Source organism: Carassius auratus, chromosome 10, assembly GCF_003368295.1.
Source record: "Carassius auratus strain Wakin chromosome 10, ASM336829v1, whole genome shotgun sequence".
NCBI classification, from domain to species: domain Eukaryota; kingdom Metazoa; phylum Chordata; class Actinopteri; order Cypriniformes; family Cyprinidae; genus Carassius; species Carassius auratus.
In genome coordinates this window covers 3,837,007-3,850,219 of record NC_039252.1, presented here as the reverse complement: position 1 = coordinate 3,850,219, position 13,213 = coordinate 3,837,007, and the positions used below count along the sequence as shown (strand labels likewise).

General features: G+C 39.1%; 1 protein-coding gene across 1 annotated transcript in view; it reads left to right on the top strand.

Moving 5' to 3' along the window:
• Nucleotides 1-8,079: 8,079 nt before the first annotated feature.
• The window catches only part of il11ra (interleukin 11 receptor subunit alpha), a 50,549-nt gene continuing 45,415 nt past the window's right edge, over nt 8,080-13,213 (top strand). The window contains exon 1 of the mRNA XM_026273236.1: nt 8,080-8,219. The gene's annotated coding sequence lies outside the window, so the exon portion shown is untranslated. The remainder of the gene's footprint in view (nt 8,220-13,213) is intronic.

The window sequence follows — 13,213 nt, the reverse complement described above, 5'->3', positions numbered from 1 at the left end:
GGTAGCAAAGCTACAAGCTAAAAGCTAAGAGCAGGCATGACTGATAGCACGAGCCATGCTAGAACTAAAAGCCGACATGGCTAATAGCAGCAGCTAGACTAGAACTAAAAGCAAGATTTAATCGTGTCCAAAGTTTTTAAACTTCCTTGTTGGCCACCCCTCAAATGTTGCCTTGACCAATCAGATATGGTCCTGGGGTCTGGGGTATCATAAATCATTGTTTATCTTACCAAGCATGTGGTTCTTGCCTCACAGGGTCTAATTTTGGACATGATTCCTATAACATGATTATGATATATTTTACAAATAAATGATTGTCAGGACAATATCAAGCAAGAAAATGCGATTATTTGAATACTAGACATGACTAGGTATCCTATAGTTATCAAAAGACATACACAATAAGTGATTATACATGATAGTCAAATGTGTGGGTTACACGTAAATGAATATGGAGTTAAGCAATGGAATGATTCATTCATAAGTCTTTTTTGAGTTCATTCTGGTCCATATATAATGTATAAAAAGGGTTTCTTTGCCATTCTCTGGCAAAGGACTTTTCTGTGAAGACAAAGGTTTAAAGCCCTTCCCCCTTAGGAATTTCAGTCTGGTTCTTCTGGGTGGGGGGAAGTCAATGCAAGTATTTAACTTGATCTCCTGGGTTTACATGTGATGTCCAGCGTTGCATTTCAATCACAAACAATAAATTTGACAATCTCTTCTTCGAATTAAAATTGTTAATAATTGTTCTATTGGTGTTAATGTTGAAAGCTGTTGTGTGAACAAGTTGGTTGGTTGGTTATCTTGCTTGGTTCTTGTGGCACTAGAACTGATTTATGACTTCCTGAGGAATTCAGCTCATGTTTCAATGCACACAGCTCTGATAGACTCTTTGATTTGTCTGATTTGACTCATTTCTGCTACATGAGCTATTCCAAGCCTTCTCCATATTTCATCTTCCCATCATTCTGGTACAGGTTGATCTTAATTTCAGCTGTCCAAGGATGCTTTTCCTGAATTGGTTTGACTTTTTTTGATGCCTTGTTTGCAGCTTGTGGTGAAGCCTCTGTATTTGCGCTGGTGAAGTCTTCTCTTGATTGCAAACTTTGACAGTGACACATCTGTCTCTTGGAGAGTGTTCTTCTCTTGGCTGGATGTTGTGAAAGGGTTTTTCTTTACCATGGAGAGGAGGATTCTCAATCATCCATCCCTGTTGTTCTCGTGGATGTCCAGGCTTTTTATGTTGCTGAGTTCACCAGTGCGTTCCTTTTTCTCAGAATGTACCAGCTGTTGATTTGGCCAATCCCAATGTTCCTGCTCTCTGATGGATTTGATTTGATTTTAAAGCCTAATAATTGTCTGTTTAACTTGTATGGAGAACTAATTTGGCCACATGATTCCAAACGAAAATGGCACACTTAGGATCAGCTCAAGATCTTTTACCTGCTTAAATGATGAAGAAACAATGAAGTAATAGTCCACATCTGACCTGCTACCCTCAAATTAAAGCTCAGAATGTGCACTTTAAGCCCATATTCATTATATAACTCAGGGCTCAAAATTAACTTGTTTACTTGGTAGAACTGGTGCTCCCAACTTCATAAAGTTAGGAACACCAGCAAAATTTTAGGAGCACTAACCAAAGACGTCCGTCCCAAGGTTACAAATGTAACCCTAGTTCCTCGAAGGAATGAGTCTCTGCGTCGAACGCTTTGGGGAACGCCTTTGGCGAGACTGACTCTGAATATCTTGTGCAATTTGTCCAGTTGAAGGGCGTGCGTCCTGCAGCGTACCATCCCGCAGCGTTGCAGATGTCCAAGATGGACACACCTGCTGACAAGGCCTTAGAGGCCCCCATACCACGAGTAGAGTGAGCCTTGACCAATCCCAGAGGAGCTGGATGAACTAGAGAGAACCAGAGGGGGCACTGCATGTCTCCTGAGTTGCAAAGAGGTCCACCTGAGCTTTGCCAAACACTTTCCATATCTGCTTCACCACCTCGGGGTGAAGCTTCCATTCCCGGGCCTTGGCCCTTGTCTCGAAAGTATGTCTGCTCCAACATTCAATCTATTAGAAATATGCACTGCTCTGAGCAAGAGGAGTTTGCCCTGGGACCACAGAAGGATCTGTGCCAACTTGTACAAGCGGCGTGAACGTGATTGATATAAGAGACCACCGATGTGTTGTCGGTGCGCACCAACACATGGTGACCTCTCAGGTCTGGGAGGAAATGTTTTAATGCCCGATACGCCGCTAGCATCTCTAGACAATTGATATGCCATGTCAGATGGTGACCGCTCCACAGACCGTGGGCAGGGTTGCCACTCATGACCGCACCCCAACTTGTGAGGGATGCATCTGTCACTAGCGTTACATGGCGACAAAGAGCTCCCAGCACCGGGCCCTGATTCAAGAACCACGGTCTCTTCCACATGTCTAAGGTGACCTTGATAACTCGAAGTGGATTCCCCCTCGGGGAAAAGCCCTTGGACTTGAGCCACCACTGTAGGGGTCTCATGTACAGCAGGCCAAAAGGTATCACGTTGGATACACAATAGGGTATTCACTTTTCGTTCCATAACCAGAGACTGCCGGGGGCCCCCGAAGGGGCGACGAGTGCCTCAGCTCTGCTAAGCTCACGGGTGGGAATAACTGAGAACTGCGCTTGCTGGAAGCCGCTGCTCCCTGAAACTCTGGCAGGGTTGGCAGACAATCCTGAGGTGAGACGGGCACCGTATAGTGAGGTGGACCGCGCTCTACCCCAGCAGGGGCTGCCCTCTGTATCCCTGAGCCTCTGGCGTCAGGATTTATTTGTCGAGGACTTCCTGGCCTCAATGATTGCCCAAATATCTGCTTTGGGCCTGGAAGTCCCGACTCAGAGCATCGCTGAGGCCCTCGGTCCCAGCGTGGGGGAGCATGAGTGGACAATGCAGGAGCCTTTAGAAACGATGCTGAACCGGGAGACAGATAGACCAAGAGCGTTTGTTCGACCCGTGGCATTGCTCTATAATCCCACTCTCCCAGCCCCATCACGTTGCCATAATATAGTGAATCGGGGCCGAAGAGGCGGGTAGAATAAGGATGGTTCCACGATCTCGCGATTCATCATGGAGATCGGGAAAGAAAGGAAGGCTCCTGCGTGGAGGTGGTTGCTTCGGCCGCAGAAAACGTTCATCTAGCTTGCTTTTCTGCAGCTCAGAATGTTTCTCTGCAGGCCAGTTGATTTTTAATCTATCTACTGCGTTAGTAACCACCTCCAACAGCTCCTCATATTGGGGTGATAGGGGTGGCGAATCCCCACTAACAGTCTCCACATCAACCTCCTCGAAGGAAGAGAGGTGAAGAGTTGATCCCTCACCCTGGGGGGAAGAAACCGCCAAGCGTGCTTCCGAACCCAGGGTTCGGGCGCTGGATCTGGCAGATGAAGAAGGAAATAAGGACTGGCCCGTCTCCATTCCCTCTGCCAGATCCACCTTCGAACCCCACAAGTGCAGCGGCCACTCTGCCTCAGCAGAAGTGGGGCCAGCACCGCGGGGAACGCTGGTGAAGGCTCCCTCCTCGAAGAGAGCCCTCCGGGATCGAAGCGTCCGCATTGGCAATCGTCACAATGCAGACAGTCGGCCCCCTCGAGAGCCGATTCAGCGTGCTTTGATCCCTGGCAAACCACGCATAGACTGTGTGTATCCCTGCTCGTAATGTAGCGAGGGCAGGGAGGAACACAAAATCTATAATGCGATTTAGAATCGCCCCTCACATGCTTATTAGTCTTAGCCTTAGTCTTAGCCTTACTCTTAGCCGTGATGTCACGCCCTTCCATTGGACAGATTCCACACAATATTAAGAGTCGGTCTCGCCAAAGGCGTTCCCCAAAACGCTCAACGCAGCACGAGTTCCTGAAGAGGAACCACTCTCTCTGAAAACTGTATGCCGTATTTGGCTGGTGGATCAACATTAATCTCGTGATCTCTGTTACCAGCACCATTATGTGTAACTTTACTGTAGGTGGTTCACAAAAGAAATCTGTCAAGTGTTTCTTTTTTTTCTCTCTTTTCTTCAGCCCTTTACATTCCCCTCAGTAGTTCACTCCCTGTCACCTGACAGCGGAAAGCAGTGACTGGGTGATTGTCAGCTAATATTAACCAAATCTAAAATCTGCATTAAAGTTAATAATGTAGAGATGAAGTTTAATTGGTTATGCAGCCTAACGTTTCATACAACGGTAGACAGGTCACCGTATCAACACTCAGAAAGCCCATACTCTGAATTATTTTAGAGAAATGAAAACAGATCGCATGACAACAATTATATGAACTCGCACAAATACTCCCAAACATACTTTGAGGTTGCACAGATTAAATTTTGGGAGCATACTGTATGCAACCACAATGGTTGCAATCTCGAGCCTTGTAACTGTAACTTAAATATGTTTTGGTCAGAAGCTAAAATAACAAAAAAATGTGCCTTTGTATTCAAATATATATGGACCTGACTCTATGTGGCTGCCCACAGCAGATGATAGATAGGTGGATGGATGGATGGATGGAGAGATAGATAGATAGATACAGCGTACAGCATTTAGGAGTGATACCTCACCGTTAATTCTAGGCTTCTTATGAAGACCATACTGAATTGTTTACATTAATTTCTCACAGCGTAACGGGATACTTTCAAAGACAAAACCCAGCGCTGATAGAAATATAGAAAAGAGTGTTGGATGAGTTGAATCCTTTAATTTGAGATGTTAGTAGGCGAGGGTGTTTTATAAGATTTTCCAGAAGATGTCGCCAAACAGTTGTAAGTAAATCCCTCTCAGATTCAGAAAACTGAAACTATAAACTAAACACTTCAAGTCTCCCATGTGAATGTGACTAAATTTGATTGGAACAATGATAGTTGGACATTCAAATGGTTAATTGCCTAATAATTGTAAGATCAGGCCTAAATAAAACGAAACAGGCCTGACTGCAGATTCTGATATACTTTCAAAGAAACATATTGTGTTGTTCTGTTCTATGAAAAGGAGACTGAAATGTTCAGTTGTAAATAATACAAGATTAGCCGACAGCTTTTGTGATGTCTGAGGTTTTCATTTAAAGGCCACAGCATCATTTGAAGATTAATATATTGGGTAGCATATTTGTGGGCATGTTGATGTGGCGAGACATCTGCTGCATCTGGTTTTCTTGCTCAGATTACAGACTGCAAATGTCATTTCGGAAATGCAGTACTGGAAAAGTTCGAATCGAATCATCTGAATTTTGATACACTGCTATGAAGTATCCACTCGCTCCATATAAAACTCACCTGTGCTCCAGCGACTTGCTTCTTTTGTCAAGATGAAACATGCTCCAGTGTTTAAAACGGGAAAATATTCATTCCCTTCTCCTCCACTCTGTGGTTTAACAGATTAAAGGTTTTAGATGATTATTATCCACCAACCGTTTCTGCCACTGTACTTCTGAACTGGGAAAACAAAAATATTTGCTTGATGAGGAGGAACCTTCTTGGAATAAATGAAGACATGAACACTTTAATAATAAGTGATGTAACAGTTTATTTGGAAGAATGACACGTTATGGGCTACTATAGTATCATTTTGGTAATTCTTCTTATTGACTGTACTTTTGAAAATAATAAGGACATGCCCTAGTAATTTCAACAATCAGTGTTTTGTGCGTTCATCATGATCAAAGCTGTTCACTGATTTTTTTCCCCCTCCTGTTGTTTTCTATAGTTGATTAAAGGATAGCCATTAGATTGTATAATGCAGCCAGCAAACAAACAAGGGACCTAGATAGCTCACTCCACAAACTAACAGTTTTGTATGCATCCACTATTTTTATTTGTACACTATAGACACAGAAAAAGAACATAATGCATAAAAATGATGTATTGAAAGTCATAGCTGGTTACTTTACACCGTATAAAGGATGACCGGGGTATTCTAAGACTAAAAGACTAAAATCTCTTAGCACCCCTATTCATTTCTTTAACGCTGGTATGCAAAGGTAGGCCTATTTTGTATGTTTTTATGTTCACCATGATACAGCAGTTCTTACTGATGTGTAATGTTATGGTACTTAACTTATATATCATTATGAAATAACGTTTTATGAGGTACTATTTGTGTTTGAGGTTATGATGCTTTGTATAGTGAAACAAAAAAAGAAGAAGAAATTGCAGACCTGACACTAATTTGCAGAGAATGACAGCATGCAAACGGCTATGACTGAATGACGATATGATGAAACAAAGTTGCATAGAGAATAAAGCACATGACGCATAACAGGAAGTGACAGCTGTTCATCACATCTGGGTGTTTCTGGCACAACAACTTGCCAGATTAATTATCTGTGGATTACACTTAAGCACCATCATCAATACTGCATTATTGTCACTGCAGTGACACCTCTGAGAAATGAACACATGCGATGCCTTTATCAAAAGTTTCACATTTCAGAAACCATACCCAAAGTTAAATGTCACTCAAACAAGAGCATAACGATGCCAAGATCATGGATTTGATTCAAAACAAGAGCTGATTAAAACTGAACAAACTTCAGAATATAAGTATAATGTATTTACAACAAAAACAATAAACTACAGTGATTGAATTAATACAATGAATGTTTTATTTTTGATATTAAAAATAGCATATTCGGAATGTCATGCTTTTAAAACAGGCCACGTAACATTTCACCCAGAAAAAAAAAAAAACAAGACTAGCTTACAATGGCAAATATGTGGAATTAACAGCACATTTATCACAACTGCCAAACAATGCATTAAATTATTTATCCATCTTTCAGCTGTGACTGGAAGAGCGTTTGGGCAAACCGACTGAACAAGTTCATACACAGGAGTCTGACAGGAAACACGTTTTCTGACGTATGACACGTTTACTTCTCAGCAAATTGAATCAGGAACTTAAAGGATATAAAAATACAACAGTAATGCCATAATGACATATCTAATAATATCTAATCTACTTTTATTCAAGCTTAACTCCTACATGTTATTGCTGGTATAGAACGAGTTTCCTAAAACAAAAATGTGATGGTAACATCATAGTTTCATTTCTGCAATGTTGTGAAAGTGCATTATGTAAAACAAATCCTGAATAAATATGTTCACGGCTAAAAATGGATACAGACTGACCTGCTTTTATGATTGTTTCTTGTCAGATTGTGGGAAATGACTCCGGTGAGATCCTGTGTACAAGACCTTGTGTATACAAACGTCGATCTAAAATGCAACCTTAAGATTATAGTGTACAAACCCACACAAATCCTTATGGTAATGTTGACAAAAATGTAAAAACAAGCCAAAACAATAAATACTTAATGTAGGATCTGATTGGGAAAATGATTTTAGCATTGAGCTATAATTTACATTGGAACATGTGTGTGCAAATACATTTAATGTATCTGCAAACAATTAATATCACTGCTGAAACACTTTCAAATAATTGCTCAACATTGTTCATGAGTCATAGCAATACTCATCATGTATTGCTTCCATAGTGGTGAATCACACACACACACACACACACACACACACACACACACACACACACACACACACACACACGCACACACGCACAAACACACACACGCACACAAACACACACACACACACACACACACACATATTTATATATATATTTATATATAAAATCCATGAAATTACAACAATGTTGCTGCTTTTATAATCAAATAATTAATACAGGATTACATTGTATAAAAGCACCTGCCAGATGTGGAATTAGGTTTTATTTTATTTTATTTTAACAGTTCAATTTACTTTATTTTATATTATACTTGATCGTATTTGATTTGATTTGATTTGTGTTGAATGCACCGGCGTTTGGTTTGGAGGTAACAGTTTTTGGAGGAGGGGGAAAACGTTGCTAATTTTCAATTAGGTAATCAGGCATCATCAGGGGACTGATACCGAAAATACTTTGCAGAAGACACGGCTCATACTTGAAAAGCAGTGCATTAGGAATGGTAGTATGGCATGGAAACACCGCCCAGGACTGTTCTGCGACAGGAAACGCTGGCGCGAGCGCGTGAGTACTGACAGAGCTCTCGTCCAATGGGAGCCGCGGAGGGAAGGCGCAGAGAAATCCTCTGACTTTACTACGAAGGTGACGCGCAGCCAAGGCGATGGAGAGAAACCGTGTCAAAATGCTCGTTTAATGTTTGAAGAAAAGTAAGGTAAGGATTGACAAGAAACACTTGAAGAGTTGCAGTTTGGGAAAAGGGTTAAATGTATTAGTAATGGCATCATAGTGAAAGCGAGAGGAAAGTTTTGGCGACTCAAGGGAGATCATATAACTGAGTTCTGGGAGCTGCGCTTGGAAATCTGTCCGCTGTAGGGAAGATAAACAGTTTATCATGTTAAAAACTACATGTTTTCAGTCTTCACATTTGGAAAACTGAAATAACGTCGCTTCTAGCAGCTTGGAACCTGTTGAATACGCAATGATGTTTTATGTACAGTATGTACAGAATAGAGGAACGTAGGCTACTAACTTGTGTAGCTTACTACGTACGTTTATCCTGTAGCTTTTCAAGACGGTAACATTTACTGGAGTATTATAATAAAATAAAATAAAAATGAAAAAAACTTTTAAAGATTAAACATTTTAGAAACATTTTAAAGGAAATATCTTTTTTATAATAAAAATGTTTTATTTATTTATTTATTTTTTGCATTGCATTGTACTTTTAATCTATTTTAATTTCTATTTATCTAATCATCTATCAACGAAGTAACTGTATTGGAAATAGTATGCTATGGGAAATGTTGTGTCTAAACATTAACTGTGTCAGTGTCACATTGAACCTCTTTTTTTTTTTTTTTTTTTTTTTACATCAACTTCAAATTTGGAACATAACTAATTAGAAATATGGCTTTGTTTTTTGTTTTTAACTGTGTGTGTGTGTGTAGATTTTTATTTTAGATTCCAAAATACTCATTAATATGTATTATAATATTTATTATAAAAGGGAAAATAGTACATTCAATTTTTATTTACAGTAAACTTAAACTTCTGTGACTTTTTTTCTCTTTATTTTTGTTAATTCTTTCATGAAGTTCAGATTTTAATGCATTTTAATGTCTAATAGACATCAAACTCAGGCCAACCAAGATGTAGATGAGCTTATTTCTTCATCAGATTTGGAGAAATGTAGCTTAACTTTAAGATTTTAAGTTAGGGCTAGACGATTATGGCCTAAAGTCAAAACCTCGATTAATTGAACATTTTACATTGATTACGATTAATGGACGATTATTTTGTTTCTGTTTAGTTTTTTTGCCCTCATAGTTCACTTACACTTAGGGCCATAGTTGGAGTTTGCGGGGCCCCGCTTCAGGTTGTACCAGTGGGCCCTGTTTGAAAGTGTTTAATTTGTATGATCGTCCTGTTTAATTGTTCATCAACATGCCCGCCACGTCCCAGAATGCAACGCGGAGCCCAAGCCGCGGTCACTTAAGGCGCGTTCACTTTAAGAGACAATGAATGCATCCAATATAATACACATACAATTTATTTCTTAAAGAACTGTTTACTTTAACTTAAGACATAACTGACAGTTTTTTCAAACATACTATCCAAGATGGGTATTTTCACATATTTTTTATGTATTTGTCAGTACAAGAGCAAGAGCCTCTCTATGCGTGAGCCCTAACAGCAGAACACCGCGGTGCTGAAGTGGGCTCTTACACATCCTTTTCTGTTCGTTTAAACTGCGATTTGTTTTTGTTTGTTGAGGTGCAGGAGGAACTTAAAGGAAAACTTCGCAAAGGAGAGCTCGGTTCAGTGTTGCTGTCTGTGAGGCACGGCTCTTTCTCTCCGCGTGCGCACCGAGCTCAGCGCGCGAGTAACAGCTTCTCAGTTCAGCTTTTCTGCGTCTTGTGTTTGAATGCTTTAAAGTCTTTTGAATGGTTACATTTGCAAGTGGCAAGCCGTAATAACACTTGAAAATGATATGCTTTCATGTCGACACGCAGCAGCATTCTGTCACCTGTCCTGAGCGTCTTTTTAGACTGGCCTCAGCCAGATGGTTGAAATCGACTATTAAAGTGTTATGTTCGTAACATTTCTTACATATTATTGCTCGGCGTAAGAGATAAATAAAGATTAAAGGTAAACAGTACCAGAACGAGTGATTACGTGTGTGAATTAGTCATACTGTCTCTAAATTATTGTGAAGCTGGGGGTTGTAAATAGCGTAGTTCCTTCAAACATAGAAAAATATGCTATAATAGGTTTTCTGTGCGCACGATCTTCACAGCTATGAGTTTTCGTGCCACAATGCAGCTGCGCAAACATGGTTGATCGATATAATAGTACACATCCGATTGTCTAATCGCTTGAACGTCCAAACCATAAAACAAATACAACTGACAAAGTTCAGTGAAGACTCAAGGCTCAAGGCTCGCGCGTCATCACTATGTGTTTTAAGGGGGAAGTATTAACAGGAAATAATCGAAATAACCGACATGGGAAAATTACATCGGTTAGAGGTTCTACATTTCGGTTTCGATTACTTTTCGATTAATCGTCCAGCCCTATTTTAAGTTATATGAGACTACAGAGAAACAACCTGTAATCAGAAATACATACCAAAAAGTTACTGAAAAAAGGAAGAGTTACACTTGTTCCTGCTTTCTCCTACTCTTCTTTACGCCAATGTGTTTTCATAAGCACAACAGCATGTCAGTTATAGTGGACTTTAATCATAATAGTTTGAATATCTATATATAAAACAGTGAGACAGTCAATGCTTCTTATATTTTGGAAATGTCTTTAAATTGTTTGGGAACAGTGTCTCCAGTCAATCTCTCTGTGTATTTTAACCTTGGATCAGCTGTACATGGTTGCACAGTCCAAACTGTTAAAACTCTCTTAAGTTACCACTACAGGCCTGGTTTTTAGCCAGGTATTAGGAACATCATCTTCTCAAGAATCTGAACCCTACATGGAGAACATCTTCCCAGATGTGCATTCCTCAGGACTCAAACATTTATATACAGTAAATACTAGAAGCGGAATGCAATCATGGGGAAAAAAATGTTTAAAAAAAGCCTTTAAATGCAGGAAAGTGATACGCCTGTGATGTTAGTTTGGCGGTGGAATGTGCGGCTCCAACCCCTCTCTCCACTCTTTAACTGAATCCTCTCTGGTTTTCTGACTCGCCAAGTTCTGTTCCTCATTCAGTACACTCGTCTCCAACGCATATTTCAGCACACATTATGAGAGGCTGTAATCAATTTCAAATTAGACTTGAGTGCTCTTTGTTCTATCGGAAAAAGGGCCCCAGCGTAGGGGACGTGGTCGACTGTCTCGCTGGCACACTGATGGTGTGTTGGCTCTTGGCTGCTCCAATACTTCGCTTGCTTGAGGCCCTAGATGGGGTTTCATACACTGTGCTTAGGCTGCCTAAAAGTTTTCATATGTATTTGCTCAAGCTTAGGTCTTTTTCCATGAAACTGTAATGCGAGGGCACTGTGAGTCATTGCAGAAGAGTTCAAGTTCGTTAGGGATTTGTTTATGAGTTGAAAGTGTCAAGGCCTGGTGAAGCCCTGCAATTGGCAAATGCAGTAATTATATTGAAATAGAGGCCCCTAGTCCTGGTCTTTGATGTCCCCTCGGTGTAATGCAGGACATGGCATGTTGCGCAAGAAGTGCATTTATTCTTGTGTTTTGAATATTAAAAGTAACTTTTTTGTTTTGTTTTGTTTTTGTTGTCGTTCTCTCAGTACACATTTAGTTTTTCTCTAGTGAAACGATCCACATGCCCTTTCCTTGGAAACCACAGAATGGCATCAGACATGAGGTTTGTCCATGTGTGCTTGATGGTCACCTGAAAACATTTCCATCTGACATTTACATTGCGCAATCTGGACTGATTGTTCTGTATCTCACTTTATAGATGGCTTCACAGCTAACTGACATAAACTAAAAGCCTCAAACTGCCAGTTTTTAATAATGGGGTTTATTCTCACAAACCATCTATTCATCTTTGAATTCAGTTTGGTTGAAAACAACAATCTTTAATGTAATGGTTGTTATTTTGTAAGGAGGTTCAAATCTGTAAAACATTTAGTGGTTGAAATAGACCCAACATGCTCCATTTAGTTTGTTGTCAACTAGCCGCACATTTTGTAGTGTATTTCATCTTTCTCCATTTTATATTAAGCCTAAATGGTTTTTAATGAGAGGCAGATCTTTTCCCAAAAGTGGTATTTGGAGGCACTCGGCTAATGTAATGCCTAATATGTTTAAGTTTCACAATTAATATGCTTTCCATGATACTTTTTCTCAAAAGGCAATACAATGGCTAATATCTACCCGAGTAGCACTTATTATGACATGTCTAGAAATAAAGCCTTAATCAGCCTGCAAGGAGAGTTTTGTTATAGCATGTGTTGATAGTGACTTTTTTTTTTTATTATTGATGTAAAACACATTGGACTTGGTAATGCAACAAGTTTCCTAATTTTATACTTATACTAAAGAAATTCTGATTTAAAACGATTAAAAACTGAAACGTTTTCGTACTATCAGATCAAAATCTAAAAATCTTAAAATAAACAAAATGTACAGTTTTCAAACGTTCACTTCACTGGTCTGCTAGAAATGTGGTAATCTAAACATATATTAATTATTAAACAACAACAATAATAATAATTATACAATTTTAAATTAAAAAAATAAATGTAATAAAAAAATAAATATTTCTTTTTTAACATTACATTTACATTTTACATTTAGCAGAGGCTTTTATCCAAAGTGACTTACAAATCAGGACAATAGAAGCAATCAAAATCAACAACAGAGAAATAAAATGCTGTGGCAAGTCTCAGTTAGTCTAATGCAGTAATAATTGCAAGGTGTTTTTTTATAATAAATAAAAAATAAGAAAAGAAAAGTAAAGTAAAGTAAAAGAAAAGTAGAATAGAGAACACTATTGTTATGGGGTCAATTTTTTATAATAAATAAAAATTAATCAATTAGGTAGATATAGAATAGAAAAAATATATAGAATACAAGTGTTAGAGGGTACATTTTTATAATAAATAAAAAAAAAAACAAGTTGTAGAGTAGAAAAAGAATAGAGAACGCTGTTAGGGTCCATTTTTATAATTATAATAATAATAAAAGAAAACAAGTAGTAGATTAGAAATACATATATACAGA